Consider the following 11,087-nt stretch of genomic DNA (forward strand, 5'->3'; position numbering starts at 1 on the left):
CCGCCTGGGGTGCTGGCGTAGCGTCCCACCCCCCTCCCCGGGGAGGCACTATGGTGATGCAAGAGGCAGTGCAACTGGAGTGTTGCTTCCTTCCTTCAGGCTCACTGGGTCGATGGTGGCCAAAGGCCGATACGGGTCCAGCCCGCCCCACTGCAGCACAACTGCCTTCCACCGCTCAGGCAACTCCACCCGGTATCGATCACCTCTCCCGGCCCTTCCAGTGGCTTCCAAGCTTGGAGGGTAGTCCCTTCTGGGTGGGGCTGTAAACCTATACTGGGGCCCCCACCAGGTACTGCTGCAGTGGCATCCTAGACTTCCGGGATGTACAAGCATTGCACCAGTGCATGAACTGCCACCGCCAGAACAGCAACCCATCACGCACCTCCAGCGTGCCCCACTGAGAGCATAGGGCTTTGGTCTCTGGATCCAGGACTGAGACCTGTGCCCAATCCAGCCAATGTCCCACGCTCAGCCATCCCCTCACCTGGGCTACGCACTTCAGTAGTAAAATTATTTGTTGGCACTGGTGCAATGTGGGAACATAATCAATTGAGCCATTTTCTTTCTTCCTCAAACCATGGAAGGGATGCCATCATTGGGAATGATTGGTCAAGGAACAAAAACAGGCTACAATTCCCCAACAAACCTGACAGTGATATATATTATTTCCCTATGACATGGGGCTATTCAACCAGTCAAACAATCCCACTCCCTCCTCTGTCTTTTTCCGGTAATTGATTACTGATTCTTACCCACCCCCCACCCCATTCTACCATTCATCAACAAACTGGGGCTATTTTGCAGTGGGCATTTGACTTCCCATCAGTGTTTCTTTGGGATGTGGGAGGAGACCAGAACAGCCATTGGATCACTCCACAAATACAGGGGATGAGTCTCTCAGTATGACTACCAACTAATCCATGTACTCTGAAACCAAAGTGGAATTCCCACTTAAATCAATATACTTCCCTCTTGCATCATCTTTTCCCTGTGCTTCTCATGTGCTGCTTGGTACAAAGATATCTTCTTATAATACAGAGGTGCCTGTTGGCATGTTAGTAATGTTACTTACTTACTGCCGGTTATGCCACTGGTGTTTAGGGCAACAATGAAGGCCTCCATCTCTGGCAGTGTTCAGGGCTCCCTTTATCATGTCATTAGTTTCTTCTTTGTTTTCACTACTGTCACTCACACAAGTCCTGGGTGGAGACTCAGGAATTCCATCCCACTCAGATGTAGAAGGATTCTTTATTTCTGTTTCTGTGACAATTTTGTTTTACCGGTCAGGGTTGTTAGCCTTGAGCTGAACCCACAAACCTGGAGGGCCAATGGATCACTCGTAGTCTGGCCTCTACCCTTTGATCGGTTTGGCATGGGTGACCCTACCAAGAGCCAAAGCATAAAGCCCTGACTCCAGTTAACATAGCTGTCTGGGTGATTGAGGCACGCAAACCTCCAAACCCTACAACAAAGTTGTGGTCCTCTTGGAGGATGTTACTGATGTCATAGCAACACTATTGGGCCTTCACTTCATATAGTTTATCCATCTACAAATATCCTCCATTATTTTGCCAACTGTAGTAAATCCTACTTGTTGACAATGCCTGACTTGAAACCTGTAAAGAATTTTTAGTGCAGTCTGTAATCTGTGCAAAACACTTCCCAAAGTTTCCTCCCAAATTTCTTATGCAGATGGTTCTGGCCGGCATCCAGCTGGAGCATTTCTGGATGACGTTATCCTTCCATGACCAATGACGTAGTAGCTCAGGCTGTAACCTTTCAAATTTGCTCTAAGCAAAATGTATGCAATCTAGCTGCTTTTGTCTTCAGTTAAATATGATTGTCATTTGCAAGGACTGCTGGCCAAATGGGGCAGTTACTTTTACAATTAAGTATAGTAGGCGGTGGGTCCTTGCGTGTTTTCTTCATTTCAGGGGAACCTGGTTGCATCTTTGCTCCTTCTCCACTAAATTAATACTTAACAAAAATGGTAAAAGAGGGTTGAAGGACATTAATTATGATAGAGGCAAATGAATAATGCTAGCATGTATTTTATCAGCTTTCGGATATGCTGCGTTTAATAGGAACTGGGAGCAAATTACACCAGAATTGTGGATTCTTGTAACAAAAATAATCTAAGCAAAAGGTCATTGGTTTCTATTTCACCTTTCATTAATGTTAATAGTTGACTATCACCATTTATCAAATTTATCAAGCTCATTCTGACTGCTGCGCGTTATACTTGTGGCCAATGAAGCAAATAAAAATGCAAGAAAAAGTCATAAAAGAAAACAATAGATATTTTTGAAAAAAAAGTAGGTGATTTAACAGCTAAATTCACCACCAAGTATTGTGCTGAACTCCCATTATCTGCTTTGTTGTCACTCTACATCAGGTCCCAATAAATTGCACCTGCCTTTTTATTTTTTTTAACTCAATATGGGGATGTGGGTATTACCAGCTAGGCCTGGATTTAACTGCCCATCCCTGGATATCCTTGAGAAGGTGATGATGAGTTACCTCTTGAAAAGCAGAAGTCTTCGAAGTGTGTTCTCATACATCCCAGGCCTGGATGTGGAGTTGCGAATGGTGCTGAACAGAGTGCAATAATCAGCAGACATATGAACTTCTGATCTTACAACCGTTCAGTGAAGCTTATGAAGGTCATTATCAAACCAGTTGAAGATGCTTGGACCTAAGGCACTACCCTGAAGTACCAAGGCTTCTCTAACCCCTTCCAAACCAACTTGTAAAGAATCTAGAAAGTGGTTAAAACCTGACAGAAGAGCTTATGACCCTGTGCAACGAGGGTTGGGGCTATGGTCAACCTCTTAAAACAATTTCCACAAACAACTGGCCCCATTATAAATATGATGGTAGAGACTGTGCTGGTATAGTGTGTGCTAAACTGTAGGTCAATTAAAGGTTGAGCATTTGAGCTTGTTTTACTCTGACTGGACTCCATTATGCATGTCTCAGAAAGAAAATAAACTTTTCCATTCGACACTTAGATTTTATAGATTTACTTACACAGGAGACCATGATCTTGAAGATGAAATGTTAATAAGAAAGTTTGAATAAGGAGTATGATGAATGTGGATGATTTTGATTTGGGATTAGAATGTTAAATAAATGATATTGGATCAATGCCCTATTTATATCTCTTCTAATTATCATTGGTATTAACTTCAGTGACTCCCAAATTAAATTATTTGGATGTGGAATGGTATTAGTGCATACATTCCCCACTACTGCAAAATACAGCACACAAATCTGTAACTTTTACATTGGTACGTTAGAAGTATAATAGAATGGTTTAAAGGCTGTATTTGTTTTCTGGTATCAGAAGAAACCAAATGGGATTATTTGTTTTAGCATTATCTTTTTCAAGTAGCAAATTTTAATAGAATTGTAGGAGGACCACTAATTCTTGCCAAGAAAATTGCTTCTGAGTTAGTGGGATTGATTTCAGACTTCCCCTAATAGCAACTAGTTAAGTCCTGCAATGACTTTGACTAAGCAATAGTTTCAGACCCAGCCCTAGAGCTGTGCAAGTAGTGTGTGCTTGACGAAAAGGCCAAAGGAATCAAAGGGTCTTGATGGAGTGGGCTAGAGGGGTGATGGATGGAGTGGGCCCTTCTTTCAGGTAGATTGGATAGACTGCATTGTGGGATACTCGGTGCTGCATTAGTCTGTCAGAGGGTTGGAGTTTGGCCTAAGGTTGGTATTGGAGAGCATTGGGATGACTAGATGACTAGAATGGACTGTGAGGGTGATGGTGCCTGAGAATGAGGGGGTTTTGGTGATGGAAGCAAGGATAGGATTTAAAATGGCCTCTGGCTTGTTGTAGACTATGATGGAGGGGTGCTTGGAAAGGCTTGAGGTTTAGAGTGGGTTATAGAGAAAGGCTTTTATGAGGAATGAATGGGGGAATGCAGGGTCCTGTGGAATGAAGTGGTTGAAAATGGAGCAATCGCAGTGTGGACATTGGAGTAGGTTTTGGGTTTTGGCCAGATATTGCTGGATTTGAGGAGCCCTGGATGGATGGTGCTGGAATGAGGCATGGGTAGAGTGAGGCTGCTCATATAACCATGAAGCCAACGAAAACTCAGAAACAACGAGCTTTGGCTCCAGAATTTTAGCAAAACATGCTCTCCTTTTCACGAGACTGTTGGAGCGGCTGAGCAGTTTTTTGGGACAAGAGAGAACTCTTAATACATTCCTTTAGAAGCCTTTAGGATATTAATATACCTATATAAACAGCTCATAACTTGGAGAAATCCTGGCTATGGATTGTGTTCAGTGTGGCCAAAGGCCAATTTTCTATGTCATGATATTTAACTGGATGCAACAAGAGGGCCTCTAAATAGGCAAATATACATAAATTCCTCAGTACATGAGGTGTTGTCTACTCATTAATCCAAATTAAAAGTTCTGACTATATCATAGTGTGTGTGTGTGTGTGTGTGTGTGTGTGTGTGTGAGAGAGAGAGAGAGAGAGACTATGTAACATGCCAGAGGAACATTGTTTCATTTAGCTGTATACATTTGTATAGTTGAGTAACAATAAACTTGAACTGGAACGTTCTCAGACTAGTCCATAGCATGATAATCCAGTGTAGAAATGTCAGTTTATATTGATTTCTCTGATTCTACTACATTTTTATAACTTCACTACCCTCAAATAAAACTTAATCCCAATTCTATTGTCACGAGATATCCACAGGAAAATCAGAGGTGTGTTTACTTGTAAGAAGGAGGCAGAGACTAACCAAGAAGTATCTTCTTTACTTAGGACAGTTTTCTCAGTGCAGTCACAGCAGCATTAACTATAGTATTTAAGTAAATAACCACATATTGACTGGGAAAGTTTTTCTTGCAGCTATCTAAATAAGTTTTGCAAAGATGTGTCAGGTGAATTCTGTATATAATAAACACATAGCTAACTATGTTACTTGGATTTATGCTGTGTTTGCATTGCCCCTAATTTCAGTCTAACTTAAATTTATTTTCAACAAGATAATTTAATTAATCTGCATTGCTGTCAGCAGCTATTTTGAATTATGATCACAACTGCCCTCATGTGGGAAATTATAGAACAGCAATTTGATCTTTTTTTACTTGACAATCTTTAAGATATTGCTGGACATAAAATTCATCACATCTATGTTTTGAGGTGTTGCGACCATTTCCTGTTGAGGTCTCACCTCTATGGTAATTGGACCAGGCACCACTTAGCCCAGTTCATCTCCAACCCCACTGCCCTTCCACACCTGGCACAACCTACCTGTCTTCTTTTACCCCTACACAGTCCACTAATCATCTCGGGCTCCAGTCTCTTTCCTGTCCTTCCAAACTGGCCACCTACACGCTCCACTCCCGGTTCTGCTGCAGGGTTTCGATCCAAAACATTGTCAATTCCTTTCAGTCAGCAGATGTTGCTCAACCTGCTGACCTGCAGTCTCTTGTGTCTACTTTACATCTCAGCACAGGTGTCATTTCCCAATCATGATTCACGCATGTGGTGCTCATTATTTCCTTTCAGTCAAAAGTTAGATCAACTCGTAACTTTCCTGTCCCATTCACAATGAAACATTGGGCCAACCACACAGCAGGGTGGGAATCACATGTAAGTTAAAGGATCTACACTAAGATAGTAATTTTATAAGCACTAACATTGCTTGCCTATCTTTATTTGCTGAACTTTTCACCTTAAGCTGCATTAGTTCACATCATGGCATCTTGGAACTGTGCACCTCAGCGTGAGCTGCTGCTGTCGACGATTCATTCGATCCTATTGCTTGGTGTGGATTGAGGCTGCACATGATTTGCTTGCACTGCTTTTTGGTGCCGGGAAAGTCTTCAGGGAGAAGTTGAAGAGCCATTTCCCTCTTCCATCCCCTTACTATTTCTCCCCACTTCCCCTCTCTTTTCCCTGTGCAGGGCCAAGGAGAGTACATTTTAACTGAAATTACTTGAACCGCTTCCCCCCACCATCGAATGGCCAGCATACAAATAACAGAGCTTCAAAAAAGCAGGTTGTGCTGTACTGATACTAAATAATAAAGACGTAAAGACTGCTTAAAGTGAGGATGTCTCCATTTTGCAAAATTTTCAGAGACTCCTGATTTGGCAGTGCAGACCAATTTGTCTGCAGACCACATTTAACTAAATAAGGGTGAAATTAAATATTTATGAGCATCTTACCAATCTCCCAAGCGTATCCTGTACTCTGATTCCAGTATTAAATATGCAGGGAAGAGGCCATAATTACGGTGCAGGGAGTGGAGCGATCACATAGGGATCTCTGCAATGTTGATCATGAGCCAAGGTGAACGTAAGACGTTGGAGAAGGACAGAGGACTCAGGTACTCCACTTGTTCTATCGTCTTCTTCCTCGCTGGGTGACATGCATCACCATGGTCTCAAGGAATAAAAGATCTTTTCTTAGCAATGATAAATTGAAGCAACGTCCAAAAGTCTTTCATTGAGCAACTTGTAAACTTTAGGTTTTGTTGTTTTTATGTTGTTATGCTGTGGGTTAACAGATCTTTTGAGAAAAGCAGGATAATTAATGCCTTGCTGACAGGACAATTTATTTCAGGAACACAGAAAAATTATACCTTGCAGAATTATCATTATATCTCAAGCTACTTATCTGCAATTTTGAATGTGCCTATTTAGATTGAATTGAGAAGTTGCAGAACGATGTACAGTTACAAACATTTAATATCAGTTTGAAGATTAACTTGTAAATAAAGCAAGTCAATCCTTACTTTTCATGATGAGGGAGTAAGATTATTTATATCATTTAATATCAGCTTCCTAGCCACATGGAAGCAATAATATTCTGTTTTCAACAGATTACGTTATTATTAACACCAGGAGTGTAGGAAGGAATTGAGGAAAGGGTGTCCAGTAACATATGTCATTAATTAGATATATATCCTCAATCAAGTTGGAAGTGTGAGGTGATTCTGGTGCAGTGAGCTCAACAGGGAATCCAAAACCTGGAGAAAGAACAGACTAACAGAGAATCTCAGGAATAATTGATTTTAAAGACTAACAGGGAACAGAAGAACATCAGAAAGATAAATCTCATGAACTGGAATTAAAATAGGAGAAGAAAGCAAAATGAAGGAATACAATCAGATTAAGAGAGAGGAAAAATGTGATGAAGAGGAAAAAGAAGAAAAAATGTAAGGGTTTTAGTTTTAATTACATGCTCGAGTGAATTATTAGCTATAAGGTATAGGAGTTCACTCACTTTTTGCTGGCTTGCTTGGTTGGTTGACACGGCAAGACTAGAAATTTTTCTATTAAAATGCAATTTTGCTGTTTAAAGACTAACCCAGACATTCTTTGGGTAGTCTAATTGGCAAATAACATGCAACTGGAATGATTTCTTAAAATACATCACTGGGGGCCAGATGCTTTTTCTACTCAGAGGAACAAAAATTGTCTAGCAACCAACGGTTCTAGAGAATTCGCCAGTCATGTTGTACCTCTTTCTTGTTATAAGCTGCTGGATAGTTTACATGGTGTGTACAGTGAACCTATCATTAACTTAGTGCTACCTTTTGACTCCAGTTCTTTCTATGATTAGGCAGTGACAGCACTTTCACCTCAAAAAGTACATTTGCCCTGGCTACCCACATACACCTGCACAGGATAACGCTGTTAACAGTAGAACCTCTCCACCAACGAGAGCCCACTGTGAGCTTTACCATCTCAACAGCAGCCATCAGGCAGAGTCTGAGCTAAATTCCCGCTCAACCTTTCTGTTAGCTATGAGAACTTGCCAAGATATTTCTGAATGCTCAGAGGGAATAATCCTTAATGAGCACCAGTGCTGTGAAGCCTGCGATGAATTTTGATTGCAAATCTGACATTGTGTCAATTATATTATCACCCCGATGGCCAAAAATGCAGCTGAAGCAAAGTTGTTTCTCTGAAGCATGTCACACATGTTCGGCCACTGGAGTGGAACAAGAAGTGATGTAGCCAACAGAACTGGTGGCACTGAGACAGTGAAAGTAACAACGATATGGTTGGAGAAACCATTACCTATGTCTACAGTAATCAAATTTACGTACGGTACCAATCTAGGAAGGAGAATGGAATTGGAGAGAGAATTGTCGAACCTAACGAATGAAGGAACAAAATATCTAAACGGAAAGAATGGAGGGATGCGAATTATAATGCAGGCAAAAGTAAACTCATTCTCATTCTTTTTTCCACACTTAGCTAAAATGAGATCACATCTCATCCTTTAAATTACCTCTGTTTACTCCATGAGTGTGATGGCCATATTGCAGAAAGGATTCAGGCCCTCCAGAGCCACAGTGAAAAGACGTTGAATGCATCTGATGCCTTGTTTGCTGATAAACTGAAAATAAAACTAGAAGACATTAGAAATTACTAGTGAGTCATGCAGTATCTGTGGATAGAGAAATAGGCCCTCCAGAGGTCAGGGACAGCCATGGATGTTGCGCCCTAGCTGTCCATGTAGTCGATACGCAAGCCAGGGCAGTGTGATATGGAGAGCAAGCTGTTGCCCGTGCAGCAGGCTCCCCCTCTCCATACAGCTGATGAATTCAAAGCAATGGTAGAGACCAATACAGTTTGGAGCCAGTGGTGTCGCTGCAGTTGCCAGTCAGTGTTGAACTCAACGCAGGGCTGCTTTAGGGACTCCAGTTCCAGATTTTCCCTCAGGCTTTACTCCAGAAGACTTCCCCATGAGTGGGTACAGCTGCAAGGCAGTGGAGGTTTGAGATTTGAGATTTCCTTCTCCTAGATAAGCTGCTGACATGGCAGATGGGCCTTATGTAGAAATGATTCCATCAGACTTTGTAGCTAAGCCACATGTGAAGGCCAGGAATTGGACTTGGTTGTCAGAGGCTACACCATTTGGAGCATTTAATAGTAGTGGGAGCTCATATCCACTCCTCCCATTCCATCTCCACCCCGCAACCTGGCCATGACAACCTTAAGGAACTGGATAGAGAATTAAGACTTGCGATTGCAGGTAGGTGATCTTTCATCAGAGCTGTTAGTGACTGTTTTAGCTGCGAGCCTGTTCATGAATACTGTCTGAGCTGCAAAGCTAATAACATTTTCTGTTTTTAAATTAAGTTTAAGGGATTGTACATAGAACATTTAAGAGCACAAACTCAGTAAGCCTATACCAGAGAATGGTAGGACATCCAATGCATTAGCAATTTTATTTCTATTAATGCGCCTGACTTTCAGAATTTATTATGGTCAGAAAAGCAAATTTGTATGTTCAACATGCGTGCTGCACTTTTACAAATATGTTAATTTTCTTTTCAGATCGACTATCAGGTTCGCTGTAAAATATCTTTTTCAGTTTCTTGCTCAGTCTTGGAGCTGGCACAATTTGATTACTGTATTGTAATTATGATACATATAGTCATTATCTTTTTTAATTGGTTTGTTCATATCTTAATGTGCATCTTGGACATCTGCCCAATAATGTGTATCAATTTGATACATACTTCATACGGTCAGTACTCAAAATTATTTTAAAATATCTTAATATAAGACAGCTTAGCATGCCAAAATGTCCAGTGAACCAATATGATATTCATGAAATTAAATTCATTTGAGGTTATGACCTACTTTATTAATATTTCCTTTTATAACATACTATTTTTAATAGAATGCAATATGACAGAATTGTTATTTGCATTTTTATTAAAAAGTCAAACAAAATGCATTGTTATTAATTTTTTTTTGCAAATGGAACATAGATTTATATTGCAATTTGAAAACCTTAGTGACCTCTTCCATCTTTTGCAGTTATTGTAATACCTGTGAATTCTAATATATTAATTGCACAGCATTCTCATTGTAGGAAGGAGGAAATGTACAAGCACACAACAATATTCATAATTTATTTGGAAAAGTGATATGGAATTACCTATACTTTAACTATATGACAAAGCACTGGCCAGATGATGTTTGGATTCAAGCTATGCACACAAAATGCTGGAGGAACTCAGCAGGCCTGGCAGCATCTATGGAAAAGAGTACAGATTACGTTTCAGGCTGAGTCTCTTTGGCAGGACTTTGGATTCAAGCTACCTGATTATAAAATGGTGCATAAATGGCAAGTGTTGGTCTTGTACAAACTTCAAAGGGTAGGTTGCTGCTAAAGCCGATGGTCTATCAGTCAAAATGTTCGTATTTGTTGAGATCAAGTAGATTACATTTATTGGAGCAGTTCATCACATTTCCATTTAACTGGCTCTGGCATTACAGTAGCCTCCATTTGCAATAATGAAAAATCTATGTGGTGCAGGCTAGAAGTAAATAGTGCTGATGAGGTAAGCAGAAGACTAAATCTGAAAACCAGCTATCATTGTACACGATCCTGCTGCTAGATTAGCAGAAAGTATTATGATTTATGATTTATAATTTAAATTTTTAATATTTACCAATTTTTACTATTTTTAATATTTAATATTTGTAATCCAGGAAGCAGAAAGCGCAGAATCAAATATCGCTGTGATGATTGTACATTCTAGTATCAATTGTTTGGTGACAATAAAGTATAAAGTATAAAGTATTATGCTCTTGGAAAGAACTCAAGGACTGTTGCAATCATAACCAAATTAATTTCTGACTATCCAGTTTTGCTGCTTTTCAAGGGCAGGGGCATAAGCCATACCTCTATAACTAATAGAATTATGGGCCACATTAGTCACTGAGAAGTCACATGATGACAAATGTTTTTTTGTTTCTAACAAAATCCCAGTCATTTCAATCAAAACCAAACACTGAAAAAAACACATTTTCTCTCACAGCGTGATCCTGGGAAATCCAATGGCTTTGCTAACATTTATTTTCTCAATATTATAACTGTGAATATATTTTTTTCTGCTGTTTTTTTCAGATTTAAAGGTATCTGCTTTTTGTTCTATGGCTAGGTCAACAAGGAAAGTTGAGATCAAAGTTATAACTCTGCATTGCTCCTGTTATTGACTCTGATCCACGTGAGGCAGCTATAAATGTGGTCTCAGTCTTTGTCAAAATCTTACTCCAAGAAACTTACAATGATTGTT

This window comes from Mobula birostris, chromosome 17 (genome assembly GCF_030028105.1).
Source record: "Mobula birostris isolate sMobBir1 chromosome 17, sMobBir1.hap1, whole genome shotgun sequence".
Taxonomy (NCBI): domain Eukaryota; kingdom Metazoa; phylum Chordata; class Chondrichthyes; order Myliobatiformes; family Myliobatidae; genus Mobula; species Mobula birostris.